This window comes from Lissotriton helveticus, chromosome 2_1 (assembly GCF_964261635.1).
Source record: "Lissotriton helveticus chromosome 2_1, aLisHel1.1, whole genome shotgun sequence".
NCBI lineage: Eukaryota > Metazoa > Chordata > Amphibia > Caudata > Salamandridae > Lissotriton > Lissotriton helveticus.
Window position 1 is genome coordinate 1,370,240,736 of NC_136059.1, and position 17,660 is coordinate 1,370,258,395.

The following is a 17,660-nucleotide window of genomic DNA, read 5'->3' on the forward strand; positions in this document are numbered from 1 at the left end:
CTAGGATAATCATAGTAATATGTAACAGTGGAGCTAGGGTGATCTTCAATCTCATGAATTGCTGCTATAATAAGTTTGAGGTGGAGATGCAGAATCACTAAGGTTTTGGCCAAATTCAGAGTGATAGAAGGCCTTGTAGTTGAATACCAGCGTAAGAACCGCTTGCATAGTGGCAAAGCTTGCCATATACAATGAGACAACATTTTATTTTTTTAATTGCATATTCAAAAAAGTATAAAAATCATATTTGCCAAAAATTAATTAAGGTTAAAAAATTTCATAAATTAACAATGAGCGGAACATAGAATTCACTAAATTTTTTGTAATACTTCACTTTTTAGAGTATAGGATCTCATGGATTAAAGTCATCAAGGGTGAATTCGTTTTAGAATCCTATTCGATAAGGAGATAAAGAAGAAGAAAAGAGTGTTTGGGGAAAGTGTCAGTAAAAGCGAAATCCAATACAGAAAAAAGCCAAGTGTCCTCAATGTGTCTTGCCTACCTTTATAACTGTTTGGCCATGGTGCATAGATACCACTTAATCAATCAGTGAAGTACACTGAGCATAGTGAATTATAGTAGTGAAATATGAAGGTGAGGGTTTTTGTGTGCCTGCCTTCTTTTCTAAAGTGCTTCCTGGAGGTTCAAAGAAACAGATCTCTTGTTCATTTCAAGTGTAATGGGATCAGGGTATTAGTAAATAAAGGCATATTGTATTTGAAGAATGCATTCAAGAAACAGTTTTCAAGATTGGGAAATGAAAGAAGGCTTTTTAACCACCTGATTGATAGGAGAAATATTAATATACAGATCTATTGATAGCACCCTAGGCACTGATTCTTCATTTGAAAGTCATAATTAAGTTTCATTTATACTTTGAATGTTGCTTGCATGTATGTTGAAATAGCCAACATTACTCACACCTTTTATTGCTTCCTAAATCAATTTCATATTTAGATACCCGTCAAAGTATTATTAACTTTTATATATCTCTAGCATGCTTGCAGAATTACATCATAAGTGCATTCAATTTATATATTTTTATCTCAAGTAGAAGGTTATTTCATCTTTTATCACTGCATGATAAGTAAATCAGAATATTGATGAGAATACTATTCTTTTCAATTTTGATGCAGAATTAGGTCTTTTCTCACATTAGTGTCCTATAGTCAATTATTGAGGTCATCTGTGGCTTATTTTGAATTGAGAAATGCTCTTGGTTTACTACAGTGTTTTCATTAATTGCATTTATCACAGAATCTATAACTTATTAACGAAATGTGGCATTCATTCCTTTGAGGTGGCATACTATGTATAAACCACTGAAACCTAGTTGGTATATGTACTCAGTTCAACTAAGACTTTGCAGTACTTGGTGGGACGTTATTGTGACTATGGGGTTGGGGCTCGCCCTCCCTCCACTGTTTTTATCTCCTTGAATGTTATTAGATATAAAACTGAGAGTCTAATGCACAAAACTATGCGATAATCAAGTTGCAACATGACATCAGCTCATAGATTAGATAGAAATGGCTTGATGTTTGTCAGCAATGGAAGTTTGAGTAGCCATGCAAGCGATATCTCTGCAACATATTTCACCCTGTTGGGTTCCATCATTGCTTTGGATATAAAGCTTAACACATTTAAGCTTTCTTTCCCCGTAATTGCTCCATGTGCACCCTTAATCAAGCTGCGTTCTTGATAGTTTTGGGTGGCTCTTCTGTAAAAGAAGTATTTGCTCCAGTCTGTCTCCAGGGTATTATAATTGCTGCGCTCCCTTCTAGGACCTCCAAACAAGTCTCATAAGCCAGTTGCAGATGCAACTGATGGTAGTCAAGCTCCAAGTCTTCAAGCACATCCAAATGAGGCGCTTTATCTAATTGTTCCTGAACAATAAATTGGAAACTCTGAACACAAAAGTGACTCCACCACCAGCATCATCATGAATTGCCCCATATGGGCAGCATTGTCCATTCCGATTGATGGCTTCAATATTAAATAGATTCATCATGTGTCTTTGGCGTTAACACTCTTCCATAACTATTTAAATTACTGAATGAGCATGACTTTCGTATTATCATACAGGATTGAATGAAACAAAATTGATGTAATTCAAAAGGTCTACAAGAGAGAAGCTGGTGGTGTAGTCCTGCTTTGTATGTCCTGAGGGTCTCTTTACTTGGGTTTTCACCTTGGGTGTTATGCCACACCAGCTCCTGCTACAAAATGCTGGGAGCGATGCTTTGGGCCTGAATTTCCCTTGGCATCCTTTTAAACAGGATATAAAAAATAGCCATTATGAAATTCCATTGCTGATAGTCATCACACCATATCTGCCTAATAACAAGCAAATCTAGCTAGTCACAACAGTGTCCTCTCCAAGATCGACCCCCGCGATGTACTTCCCACGGGTCATCTTCCAGGATCTCTAGGATAATCATAGTAATATGTAACAGTGTAGCTAGGGTGATCTTCAATCTCATGAATTGCTGCTATAATAAGTTTGAGGTGGAGATGCAGAATCACTAAGGTTTTGGCCAAATTCAGAGTGATAGAAGGCCTTGTAGTTGAATACCAGCGTAAGAACCGCTTGCATAGTGGCAAAGCTTGCCATATACAATGAGACAACATTTAAATTTTTTAATTGCATATTCAAAAAAGAATAAAAATCATATTTGCCAAAAATTAATTAAGGTTAAAAATTTTCATAAATTAACAATGAGCGGAACATAGAATTCACTAAATTTTTTGTAATACTTCACTTTTCAGAGTATAGGATCTCATGGATTAAAGTCATCAAGGGTGAATTAGTTTTAGAATCCTATTCGATAAGGAGATAAAGAAGAAGAAAAGAGTGTTTGGGGAAAGTGTCAGTAAAAGGGAAATCCAATACAGAAAAAAGCCAAGTGTCCTCAATGTGTCTTGCCTACCTTTATAACTGTTTGGCCATGGTGCATAGATACCACTTAATCAAGCAGTGAAGTACACTGAGCATAGTGAATTATAGTAGTGAAATATGAAGGTGAAGGTTTTTGTGTGCCTGCCTTCTTTTCTAAAGTGCTTCCTGGAGGTTCAAAGAAACAGATCTCTGGTTCATTTCAAGTGTAAAGGGATCAGGGTATTAGTAAATAAAGGCATATTGTATATGAAGAATGCGTTCAAGAAACAGTTTTCAAGATTGGGAAATGAAAGAAGGCTTTTTAACCACCTGATTGATAGGAGAAATATTAATATACAGATCTATTGATAGCACCCTAGGCACTGATTCTTCATTTGAAAGTCATAATTAAGTTTCATTTATACTTTGAATGGTGCTTACATGTATGTTGAAATAGCCAACATTACTCACACCTTTTATTGCTTCCTAAATCGATTTCATATTTAGATGCCCGTCAAAGTATTAAAAACTTTTATATATCTCTAGCATGCTTGCAGAATTACATCATAAGTGCATTCGATTTAATTTTTTTTATCTCAAGTAGAAGGTTATTTCATCTTTTATCACTGCATGATAAGTAAATCAGAATATTGATGAGAATACTATTCTTTTCAATTTTGATGCTGAATTAGGTCTTTTCTCACATTAGTGTCCTATAGTCAACTACTGAGGTCATCTGTGGCTTATTTTAAATTCAGAAATGCTCTTGGTTTACTACAATGTTTTCATTAATTGCATTTATCACAGAATCTATAACTTATTAACGAAATGTGGCATTCATTCCTTTGAGGTGGCCTACTATGTATAAACCACTGAAACCTAGTTGGTATATGTACTCAGTTCAACTAAGACTTTGCAGTACTTGGTGGGACGTTATTGTGACTATGGGGTTGGAGCTCGCCCTGCCTCCACTGTTTTTATCTCCTTAAATGTTATTAGATCTAAAACTGAGAGTCTGATGCACAAAACTATGCGATAATCAATTTTCAACATGACAGCAGCTCATAGATTAGAAAGAAATGGCATGATGTTTGTCAGCAATGGACGTTGGAGTACCCATGCAAGCGATATCCCTGCAACATATGTCACCCTGTTGGGTTCCATCATTGCTTTGGATACAAAGCTTTACACATTTAAGCCTTCTTTCCCCGTAATTGCTCCATGTGCACCCTTAATCAGGCTTTGTTCTTGATAGTTTGGGGTGGCTCTTCTGTAAAAGAAGTATTTGTTCCAGTCTGAAAAAAGTCTCATAAGCCAGTTGCAGATACAACTGATGGTAGTCAAGCTCCAAGTCTTCAGGCACATCCAAATGAGGTGCTTTCTGTAATTGTTCCTGAACAATAAATTGGAAACTCTGAACACAAAAGCGACTCCGCCACCAGCATCATCATGAATTGCCCCGTATGGGCAGCATTGTCCATTCCAATTGATAGCTTCAATATTAAATTGTTTCATTATGTGTCTCTGGGGTCATCACTCTTCCATATCTATTTAAATTACTGAATGAGCATGAGTTTCGTATTATCATCCAGGATTCAATGAATCAAAATTGATGTAATACAAAAGGTCTACAAGAGAGAATCTGGTGGTGTAGTCCTGCTTTGTATGTTCGGAGGGTCTCTTTACTTGGGTTTTCACCTTGGGTGTTATACCCCACCAGCTCATGTTGCTTAATGCTGGGAGCGATGCTTTGGGCCTGAATTTTGCTTGGCATCCTTTTAAACAGGATATGAAATAAAGCCATTATGAATTTCCATTGCTGATAGTCATCACACCATATCTGCCTAAGAACAAGCAAACCAAGCTAGTCAGAACATTGTCCCCTCCTAGATCAACCACAGCGATGTACTCCCCATGGGCCATCTTCTTGGATCTCTAGGATAATCCCAATGAAATGTGACAGTGGAGCTAGGGTGATCTTCAATCTCATGAATTGTTGTTAAAATTAATTCGAGGTGGATATTAAGCATCATTAAGGTTTAGGCCAAATTTAGTGTCAGAGAAGGACTTTTAATCGATTGCCAGCGTAAGAAATGCTTGCATAGTGGCATAGTTTGCCATGTATAATGAGACAAAAGTTTATTCTTTTAAATTGTATATTCAAACATTCAAAGAAGAATAAGAGTCATATTTCACAAAAATAATTAAGCTTGCACTTTGCCAAAACTTAACAATGAGTGGAACATTTAATTCACCCCTTTGTTAGTCATACTGCCCTTTTCAGAGAATAGGATCTCAGCAAGGGTGAAATAGTTGCAGAATCCTACACAAGAAGGAGATGAACAAGAAAGAATTTTTGAAAGTGGCAATAAAAAGCCATATGTCCTCAATGTGGGTAGCCTACCTTTTTAAATATTTGGCTATGGTGCATAGATACCACTAAAGCAAGCAATGCAGAACATTGAGTATAGGAAAATATAGTTGTGAAATATGAAAGTGACGGTGTGTGTGCGCCTCACTTTTTTTCTAAAGTGCTTCAGTGTAATGAAAAGAAACAGATCTCCGGTCCATCTCAAGTGTAAGAGGTTGAAGGTATAAATCAATAAAGGCATATTGTGTAGGAAGAATTCACTCAAGAAACAGTTTTAAAGATTGGGAAATTAAAGAAGGCTTTTTATTCACCTGATTTATATGAAAAATAATAATATATGTTGATAGCACACTAGGCAATGACACTTCGTTTGAGTGAAGGTCTTATTTAAGTGGGAAACGGCCATTACAACGAAGCCGTTTCCACGAAATCGTTAACCACGCATGCGGTACAACGCATGCGTGGTTACCACGAAAGCCTTTACCACGCATACCTTTACTACGAAGTTTGTAGTAAAGGTATATGTGGTAAAGGTAAAAAGAAAAAAAAAGGGGGGCTTGGGTGGGTCTCCCCCCAATAAAAAAACTCACCTGATGTCACGTCGGGTTATGTATTTTCTCAGCGTCGTTAAAGAGAAAACGGAAAATAAACTTCCGCTTTCTCTTAACGACGTATGACGTCACCAAGCAAGCAAACAAGGTATTTGTTATGCGTGGTAAACGAATTCCGTTGTAACGCATGCGTGGTAAAGGCATGCGTTGCAACGGAATTCGTTGTAACGTCATACATTCATTTAAGATTGATTTATACTTTAACTATTGCTTGCATGTATTTTGAAATATCCAACATTGCTCACACATTTTAATGTTTCCCAAAGAGGTTTTGTTTCTGAAGTTTTTTGCTTCTCTATCAGGCTCAGCACATGCGGGTCTTGCCTGGCACTTCCTGCCTGGCACATGTACCATGTATACACTCTGCTTTGTGGAAAAGACGTGCATGTCTGTTTCAACCGCTATTTCTACATGATGCCTTCCACTTGCACTGTATTGTCTGTCTTTGCTTTTGAAAGCAATAAAACTAATTTGAATTTTAAAAAAGTAATAACTATTTTAAATGTCTGTTTTGCAAGAAGAATTATAGCACAGGTGCCTTAACGTTTACTTTTCTAATCGCAAAGGTGATTTTCCCATCTTGTATCTCTCCATGATAAGGAAATAAAGCTGAGTATTATTGAGAATTCTATCCTGTTCAATATTCCCTCTGAATATAGTCTGTTGGCACATTAGTGTCCTACAGTCAAATGTTGAGTACATATGTGGCATATTTTACACAGAGAAAGGCTCTTTGTTTACTTTTGTGTTGTTCAATAATTTCTTTTATTAAAGAGTTTATCTTATTCGTCCCATACATCCTTTTTTCTGTGTGGTAGCATACTGCGTATAAAGCACTGAAACATGGTTCGTATGAGTACTCATTTATAAGAAGCCTCTGCAATGCTGGTATGACACTAGTTTGCCAATGGGGTTGGGGAATTCCCTGGTTGCACTGTTTTTATGTAACTGAATTTTTTTAGATCTAAAAGTGAAAGTCTCATGCATAGAACAAAGCAATACTAAGTTTTTAACATGACAGCAGATTATTGATTAGAGATGGCATTATGTCTATCAATAATGGACTTTGGAGTAGCTCTGAGACTACTATCTCTGCTTCATATGTTACCCTATTGGGTTCAATCACTATTTTGGCTGTAAGACTTTAACACATTTAAGCCCTCTTCCTACCTAATTGCTGAAGTCTACATATAAGAAAGTTCTATGCTTTATCACTAAGGGCGGGTCTTCTTCTGCAAAAGAAGTCTTTTCCCATTGTGTTTCCACGGTATCTAATTCCTGTACCAGTTTTAGACATAGTTTATGGTAGTCAAGGTGCAGGTCTGCAGGATCATACAATTGTCTAGTAAAGTTTGAAAGAGAACTCTGCAATTTTGTATTGAAGTTATCTTGCAATTGGGCTTACGGATCTCCCTTTTGTCACTTTCTTAGCTTCCTGAGTTATGATAGATCTCAAAATGTGAGTCTTGCGGTTAATAAAAAAAATGTTGTTTACTTATTTTTACATAACCGTTGATACAGTAGACATAAATGGCAGTATATTTTTTATCAATGAACGTTGTAATGCTATAGTTGCGATCTCTTTGCAACATGTTACCTTATTTGGTTCAATCAATGTTTTGTCTGATAAATTTCTTACAAAGAAGCTGTGTTACTTATAATTAGAATTCATAATGTGTGCAACAGACATTGAAACTTTAATGCACATACTAAATGCAATGTAATTCACCCAGCCCTACATGGAACAGAAGCAATTACTGATTCCCTAGAAAAAAACTTTTTGAAAGTTTAATAAAAACATTTTAAGATCATAATTCAAATATTTGACTAAAATGTTGAAATACTGTATAAAAAAGCATATATTTAAAGGTTCATTGCAGTAGAAGCATCCCTATCCTTCTTCTAATCGAATTCACACCAAACTGCATTCATAAATTTTGCAAAGCCACTTAATAAATGTCCATCATTACTGTTAAAACGCATTTGAATTTTATTTTTCAAAATCATTTACCAAATGTATGTATTAATGGGACTAAGCATTTTCTATGTTCAGTCGATAAGACTGAACTGTAGGATAATATCAATTGAACGCTTTCCTGTTTATATCCAAAGAAGCAGCACTTCTATCCTCTTATGCTCCATATTTGGTGAATTTCACGTACATCAAACAACTCATTGCGTTCTTCCTGGAAAAACAAACGAGAGGCGCCATAAGGGGCAGTGGAACTGACCTTCTGTCTAAGGATCTGAAAGGGACTCCTCTATGGACAAAGTGTAAAAAAGAAGACAGAAAGAAAGAAAGAAAGAAAGAAAGAAAGAAAGAAAGAATGAATGAATTCTGCATGCCTTGCGTAGTGGTATTTGGTCACCCATGGCAGGAAGGCCACATGAACCTGCTGGAAGTGGGATATGCTAAAAAAGAAGCCTAAAAAGGTTTAAGTAAAGTTGTTGTTATTTTTGGTTATAACTGCTAACCGTATGTTTTAAAAAAAGCTCAGAAATTCAGTTAAAGTAGAGGTATGGGTATACATGAAAAGCAAAAACCCATGAATCCTGCACGTTGTGTTTCTCTACGCAATCCGTAAGCTGCACAACTGCCATGCAAAATACAGCCAGCGCACCAAATGCAATGCTAATTACCTTATATGTATACCAATATGTAGCAGCAGCTAATACAGATTGAAACTAACCTGCAACACATTCTCTAAGCACTTAGACAATACTACATTCTTTTTCAACTCTTTCATAGATTTAAGGGTCATTTGATATGCAAATTCCTCTGTAAGATCATACACAACATTTGTAATTACAGCTGTCACATCAAGGGTGAGATCATGATTATTACATTTGGTGTGGGACGCATGGTTTGTACGACCGGTGTGTGATTTCTGGATCTCGCACCTAACTATAGCTTGCAAATTTCATGTTTTGGAGTTTTAATATATCAACATAGCTGCACTTAAATATATATATGTGTGTGTATATATATATATATATATTGCTCTGTATATAGACACACTTACACAGATCACTGAAAAAACAAACGTTAAACTGTTGTCGTAAGGTTTGAAATGAGGTAAAAAGTAATGCTTAAAAAACAAAAACCCTCTGAAATTCGCCAGATATATTTTATTGACTTAACTATAACTTATGGCCTTTCCATGCACTGCTTTTGACTTCACATATTACATCACTCACTCATGACATGTTAAATTATATATTTTATGACATGACTGATCACATCAGTGATAACACTTTAGTCATATTCAAGATAGAGTTACTGAATGTACACATTTGCGTCAATAGTATGGTAATACCATAAGCCCTGTAGACAAGTGTAGATGTGTATTTTAAAAGGTTATGTGGTGCACCGTTGTGAGAAATTGAGCTGTTGGTTGAGTGGAGTGTTCACCCTAACAAGAACTGTGGGTTAACAAAAAAGTCACTAAATGAACCCTCTGGTAGCTTGGCACAGAAACAGTTAGGCTTACATTAGAGGCATTGTGTAAAGTGTTTATGCTGCACACAAATAGTAATAAAGCGAAAGCACAACATAATAAAAAATCCCACACCAATTTAGAAGAATAGAGTAAATTCTAATAAATTATTGGACATAAAAATCCAATCAGTAGAACCAGAATTATGCATTTTTAAAATTTGAGGTAAACAAATGGCGCTTAACCGCATGCGTGCGGCCGGAATTCCGCCCGTACGCTGAGATTTACTCATTCCCATGTTTCATGACGAGCTGGGCTCGTCATGAGCGTGCGAGGAGGCTACCTCATGACGAGCCCAGCTCGTCATCAGCGTCGAAGGGGTTAAAAGATCAAAGCACTAACCATGGGCATCTAGTTGCGCGAGACCAGGTCAAAGTTGAAATTTATGACCAACACTGATGGAGCGCGAGTCGGATACAAAAAGTGCATTGGACCCAGTCGGTGCTTACCTTTAGACTTAAAAGAAAATTTGAAGTGTTCTGAGATGGTAAAGTTCAGCAGAGCAAGGCACCAGATGGTGTATGAGGAGGGAAGGTTGTCCTCGGGGAGCTGCTGGACGAGGTTGCAGTGAAAATTTCTTTGTTCGGACTTAGTCTCTTTTTTGGGAAATCGAAAGTCTCCAGGATGAGGCTGGAGGCTGTAGTCGATTAGAGTTCCATAAGGCTAGATACCCCTTTGGCGAAGGACTGCTGAACAGGATTTGTGCAGCGGAGATCACAGCAGGAGGGGAGCATTGATTTACCTTGGGCAGATAGATGAGCAAGTTGGTCCTGGTCTCCTCCAAATGTTGTATTTGGATATATGGGCACCTTTAGAACTGGTGGACCTGCTTAAAATTTTGACTGACGATGAGGACTGATCCTTCTGGCTTTGGGTGTCTTTTCTGTAGCAAGGGTCCACAACTGCAGACCTCAGGGCGAGAGGGGTGGTGGGGGTCGATCGCTACCGTGGGTGCATCACCCCAGGAGGAACATGGATCACAGACATAGGGAATCTGACGGAGAGTGTAGAGTAAATAATGCGCAACAAAGGTGCTGTTAGGGAAAGCGACATGTCTGAGGGGAGGAGGGAGGTGGGGTTATGGGGGAGTTCTGGGTGGGGGGATTGTGCGGGAGGGGGGTTATGTTCATTGTTTTCTGAATTGCATGATTCACTGTGGGCAGTGCTCGCTTAAACTGGGAGGCGCATGACTCAGCCTCTTGGGGCCAAGCTACTCGAAGGAAGGACTATGCCCCCCACATTAGGAGGGACTCCTCTCTCTGCAACAATGAGTGGGGTGTCCTGGACGAACTGGCGAGCTGCGGGGCCATGTCATGATGTGGTCACAAATGTCCATTGAATTCTGCTGATATAATGAAGTTTATGAGCTTGTGTGTCTGATGCACCTGATCAGATTATGTAAAATCAATAAAGTTTGTTTAAAAAATTGGGCACCTTTAGCACCACCACCAAGGGTCCAGGCCTGGAAGAGACTCATTCAGACTGGGTCCATATACCCTTTCAAGATGGTTTGAGCGTTTTCTCTCTCTGAGGATCTCTTCAGGAGGCCAGCCAATTATCCTTTGGAGCCACTTTGGTAGTCCTGGGTTTAGATGTTGAAAGAGGGCTCATGCAGCAGCCCAGTCCTCTGAGGATTTAAGGCAATCTCCAGGCAGCAAAGCAGTTATCTGGAGTTGACAGCAAGCCAAAGCTGCAGGCAGGCCTCTGAGAGTCCTTTCACAAGTGAAGTGGAGAGGGGGGTCTGACGGTCATTTCTACCAGGTGCCTTCTTTTTTTTTGGTAACATATTTTTATTGGCATTTATAGTATTATTACTCATACAGATGCAGTCTCAATATTCCTTAGCATACATCGTTAGTTATAATGTAGCAACCAGTTGGCATGTCTTATCCATCATGCCTATTCTTATCATGTCTCCAATACATTTCAACAATCTGTTTATCCTGCTGAAATATGAAATTTTCCCAACGCCTATTTATATGTTAGACCCCTAGATATTTTCACATTCTCCTGTGTATACATCAAGTGGTATGTATCTGCGCCGACTTGATGGTATGTTTCATCCTAAATAGGAGCCCAAGGGGGGAAACTCACTGATAGTGCCTTTAAGTGTAAATACAAGAGTTAACAAAAAATTAAAAGAAAAAAAGTGCTGTTATTCGGTAAACTGGAACATCTAACAAACCTATGCATGGCGTCTCGGTCCTGTTGGATCTGTTTTCTATTTTAGTCCTATCAAAGGATATCTCTAATGAAAAGTGAGGGGGGAAAGATGAGCACAAGGAATGGAGGACCTATGGCAGGGTGACTCACCTCTTTGTACACTTCCCGCTTTCATCGCCTCCTTCGTACCTATGACTGAGTTTTAAGGAGCAGTTGTTGTATAAAATTTACCTTCATGCCCTAGCGCAGCATCATCCCTCCTAGGAGTCTTCAACAAGGGACGGTGTCACTCGACTCATGGGCCAGCCTCTGTGTGTGTACTGCCATGCAGTTGGGATGCAGCCATTTGGCTACTGTCTAAGTCTTGGTCACTCTCTGGGTGCTCCCAGGCATCCATTGTCTCCCTCCACTGCTTTATTTATTTTTATTTTATTTTATTTTATGTAGTTTATAGAGCGCGCAGCTACCCCCGAAGGGGTGTCCCGGCGCTTTACATTGGGGTGTCTCCGCAGACCCCTTGCTTCCTCTTTAATCAAAGCCCTTCCCTCCGCAGAGGCCCATTGTGACATGTCTCGTCTCCAGTCTTCTATCCTGGGGCCCATTGTGGATTTCCAGGCCATGGCTATTCATCTCCTGGCCAAGACCAGGGCCAAATACAGGAATCTATTCCTCACCTTTCGTTTGGGGGATGCGATAAGAGCCCCAGTAGGCAAACCTCAACACTGGGGGTCAGTGTGCGCCCCAGGGTCATGCGTGCCATGTCGACTATGGTCTCCCAGACTGGCTTTAGAGTTGGACATGCCCATGTCATATGTGGGAAATCTGCGTCCTCCTGGCCGCATCTGGGGCAGAGTCTAGTCTCACCACTATAGACTATCCTCAGCTTGTGAAGTGTCATGTAGGTCATATGCAAAAAATTCAATTGAGTGTATTTAAGTCTGGCATTACGTGATATTGTTTTAGGATTCACACGAGCTCTGGTCCATTTGTAAGCTCCCTTTTCAATAATATATTCGAAAGCGGCAACGCAATTGTGTCAGGGGGCATTGGGATGCCTCAGATATTGAGCAATATAGCCATTCGTCCAGGTGCCTAGCTGTGCCTAGGGTCAAAACGGAGTGCAATACTTGGTAGGTCTTGGGTTCCTCCCTACAGTCTCCCCACAGCACTCGGAAGGTGCGAAGCAGTGCTTCATATCTAAGCAACTGGCCAGCTGGGAGGTCAGTCTCCAACATCAAATCCTCTAAGGGAACAAGGGTACCATTGTGGTAAAAGTCTCCCACAGTGGACAGCCCTCCCTAAGTCCAAGTCCCTAGTTGATCAGTAGTAAAAATAGAGATTGAGTCTCCATGCAGGAGTCCAGTCAGGGGCTGCACTGGAGGGTATAATTCGGCGTACCCACAGCCTTAGCCACTCCTCTGTGCAATCTACGCAGACCTGCCAGTAATATTGGAGAGTTATTCAGGTTCCCAACTTTTGGGGCAAGCAAATTGGTTAAGAGCCATGTCGAACCCACAGCAGCCCAGCTTGGTGTATGTCCTCTAGCCTTATCCCTCACAAATACCCAGCCACCCATTGTAGCTAGGATACTGAGAAGTAGTGCTTGAAGTTTGGGACTACCAGTCCCCCATCACTCGTGGAATGCTGTAGGGTCTCCTGGGAGACTCTACGTCTGTCCTTGTCCCACATCAGGTCCCTCAGGAGAGAGTCCAATTGGCGGAACCATCCGGCCAGGATTGTGCTCGATAGGTTAATAAAATAATACAAAAGGCGTGGGAGCATGACCATTTTAGATTAAGAAATCCGAGCCATAATGGGCAGGCATAGCGATCGCCAGAAAGTGACACAGGGTCTGAGTGCCTGAAGTGCTCTTCCAAGGTTGCCCTCACAAACGTCTTCCAGTGAATGGTATATATAGATTCCCAGATATCTAAAAGTGGATTGTGCCCAGTTAAGTTCCACCTGGAGATTCAGGTGCTGGGGATGTGAGGAGTTCGTCTGGAATATATATGTCTTCCTTTTGTCAATTGCCTGACACAAATTTACTCAGCAGGTCCAGTGCCAAGTTGGTGCCCATGTGTACATCTTTCAGGTAAATTATTAAGTCATTGGCGTACAATGAAATAATGTGGTCGCGCCCTCAGATGATATCCCCAACCCGTCACCCCCCTGTCGGAACATCACAGCTAGGGGTTGGATTGCTCATGCAAATAGGAGTGGAGACAAGGGACAAGCCTGTCTTGTCCCTCGGTGAATTAAATATTGTTGGGATACTATTTTACCAGTCTGAACACGCGCTCTAGGCTCCATGTACAGCAGTTTCATCCATTTTAACCAATCATCCCCCATGTCCATGCATAGCATTGTTTCCATTAAGTAACCCCACCTCACTGTGTCAAAGGCCTTTTCGAAGTCCATCAACAGTAATTCTGCGTGCCGGATGGTCCGGGTACTTGGGTGGTATAACACAGAGAATAACCTCTACAAGTTCAATTATGTGTTCCGAGTAGGGGTGAATCCATTCTGGTCAGGGTATATCAGGGTGGCATGGGTGGAAGCAAGGGGAGTGCCATAATCTAAATGAGGATTTTATAATCTGCGTTGAGAGCGGATGGAAGTCTCTTGGGGAGGCTTCCAAGGAAGTGGTTTTGGGATGGGGAATTACCACAGTTTTTCCTAGTGAGTCCGAGAGCTGCCTAGTTATCAAGACTTCCACGTATAGCACCACCAATCTTGCGACCGGTACAGAGCCATAGGTGGAATAAAAGTTTGTCAGGAAGCCACACGACCCTGGTGTCTTCCCGGTTGCCATACTTTTGATGGCAGCTCTAATTTCATGTTCCGTGACTGAATTGATGGTCTAACTTTTTGTGTGGTAAACCCATCAAAAGTTCCCTATGTGCCATCAGTGGGAGTGGGGGTGGCTCTCAGTACAAGTGTCTATATTACAGGTTCGTGCACTGCATCTCTCCTTCCCTTCCCATTATCTTAGTGATTGGGGATCCCCGGGATTCTGGTTTTATCAACCAGGCTAAGAGTCTGCTCAGCTTCCCCTCTTCTTCCTGGACTTTTGTGTGCTATTCTCTAAGGTCATGACACAGCAGTCACTCCAATGCAGCATCAAGTGATAATCGTGTTTCTTTTAAGCCCTCAATGTCTTTGAGATCTGTACCCCTCACGCTTCCCAGCATGTGCAGCCTGTCCTCTAACATCTGTATTTCTGCATGTAACTCCTGCTGCGCTCCCAGCGATTGACTCAGGCAGTGAACCAGTATGACAGACTTAAATGCATCCCACTCTATCAGCCTAGTGGATGCTTTTTGCACATTGTCTGTAAAGTAATTGGAAGTGGCAGTATGAAGGGATTCTCTATAACAAACATCTTCCAGTGCTTTCAGGTTAAGCCTCCACAGAGAGACCAGGGGACAGGTTTGTAGTGGCCGGAACTCCAATAGCAGGGGGAAAAGATCAGATATTGTGCGCCCTAGGTACTCGGAGTGGGGGACCATTTCACATAAGGCATGGAAGCACAGAAAGGCTTCCAGGCATGTATGTACTCGGTAGAGGGGTGAGTAAAAGGAGCAATCCCGTCACAGGGGGTGTTGTGTCCTTGACACGTCTCCCAATCCCCAATGTGTCATCCAATCCTTTAGGCTTGCCGCATTACACTAGGCCTGGGTTCCTGGCAAAGGGGGGTTTGATCTATCGAGCAGGATATCTCACAAGCTATTAAAGTCCCCACCTAAAAGAAGATCTACTGCGGCGAGGTCCGCCAGGGTTGCCTATAGCTTATTGCGGAAGGGAATCTGGTCTTGATTAGGAGTGTATATGCTCCCAAGCATTATCTGCCACACTCAGAGTCATCCAGTTACCAGGACAGAATGGCCTTTTTTATCTATGTGCGTATGCTGGGGTTCAAATGGGATTCCTGCCCTTACCCATAGCAGTGCCCCTCTTGCAAATGCAGAGAATGAAGTAGGGAAATACCGGCCATCTCCACCTCCTGTGCAACGCATCTACCTGAATATGGTGCGTCTCATGAAACATGGTTACCTGCACTCTTCGCCTGCATAGGTAACTGTGTACATTGTGCATCTTTTTCGCTGATCCCAGCCCACATACGTTCCATGTCATAATTTTTAACGAGTAGTGTGGGGTTCCCTTTTCTGGCTGGATAATGTATACCTCCCTCCACCCTGCACCACTCCGTCCCTCGAGAATACGTCGAACCAGGCCTTGCACGCATGCAAACTAATAAAAAGTAACATAAGAATGGTAACTTCCCCCAAGTATAACTCCCTGTCCCAAGGGCAGCTTGGCACCGGCCAGCTGCCCAAACCGTGAATTAAGCAACTAGTCAAATTAGGGGATCAGCCCCAGTCATGAGTCAGTCCACTAATAGGGGGTGGATTTCGGCCTTTTGAAGGTCTGTCCACATCCAAACGCACCCGGCTGTGCCCATGACCCCCTACAACGCCTCATCTAGTGTACCAAATGAGTATTGGGTGTTGGTAAACAGGTGCCGCCTTGTTCCCCTACTGGTTTTCTAGATGATGTTGTCTGCTGTCCCAAGAGTGACCACGGGCATCTGTGTGCTGTCTGCTCGGGAGGACTCAGATTCGGATGTTTCAGTTCCCTTCATGGAAGGTGAGTTGAGATCTGGGGTGTACTCCGAGTTCCTTAATAGCGTAGCTACATTCTCCATCTGTGAAGGGCTGGGTTTCTTGGCCTGTCTCTTTCTGAGCCAATTCAAAAAAATTTCCTCACCTCCCCTCTATTCTTAGGGCTAGTTGTGGCCTTCAGTGGTTGTGTTTCTGCTTTATAGGCTTCTATCCAATCACAAGCCACCGCCAAACTGTCAAAGAAATAGGTCTTGCCGTCAAGTGGCAGGAAACATCAGAGAATATTGGAGGCCTTCCTCCCTCAGGGCTCTATTAACTTCAAGAAAAGATGCTCTCTGTTTCTGAACTTCCAATGTATAGTCCGGGAAAACTGACACCTTGCTATTGTTAACTATGAAGGGACCTTCAGTCCTGGCTTTGTAAAGCAGGGTATCTCTATCTTTATAGTGGAGGAGGCGTGCCAATACCGGCCGCGGAGGCCATCCAGGCGCCGGTGGTTGGGCCGGCGCGCGTTGTGCTTGCTCAAATGTGCAAAATGTCGAGAAGCCTTCAGGAGCAACCACGTTTTAAGCAAATGCTCAAGGTAAGGAACCATGCCCCTGGCTTCCACTCCCTCTGGCAGACCCACCACTCGTATATTGTAGCGTCTGTTGTGATCTTCTGCGTCATCAGATCTACGTTCCATAGCACACACCCTATCCAAGAGCTCAGCCACCCGAAGGGAGGTAGTTTCCTGGGCAGGACAGGTCCACGATGGTCGCCTTTACCTCCCTGACCCAGTCTGCTAGTTTGTGATGCTCTGCCCGGAGTAAGCCAAGGGCTACTAACATGGTACTGATGTCCTGGTGTAGCATTGTTTTGGTGTCTTCAATAGCTTCCAGCACTCTATTTAGCTGCTGTTGGAGTGGAGCTCCAGGAGTTTCCAATCCATGTTTCTGCGCAGCCAGGGTTTCTACCGCCTCCGTCAGCGCTTCTGTGGATTTCGCTCTAGTTTTGCCCATTTTTGCGGAGGTCGGCATCCAAGCAGGCCGGTGCAACAAGCCCACAAACACAACATTTATGCAAGTGAGAGTCTGCCAAAAGGGGCCCCAGAGGACTCAAGGATTATGCCAGCTACACAGAGATCCTTCCATCAGTGTCTCACCAGGCCTCTGGCATCCCACTGGGTCACTGTTGAGGTGGGGTGTCCAGAAATTGTTAGGGGTATACTGTAGGTGAGTCACTCTTCCTCACCAAGGAAGCAACCAAGGGCTATTTTCGCAGTTTTTTATGTGCCCCACAGTGCAAGACCAGTCAGTGTCGTCTTACACTGTGGGAACGAGACTGGCCCCCGGTGTGCAACCCTTTTGTTGTGTTTGATAGCTCCCTATGTCTGGGCCCAGAAGTTACCAACGTCTGCCAGGGACGCTCTCCCTATTAAGTGTGAGGGCTGGGAATAGCAGCCCCACCAGTCGCAGCCCGGTTGGGACTCCTTCCTCTGCCTGTGTAGGAGGGCTCAACTCGCTCCTCGGTCTTTGC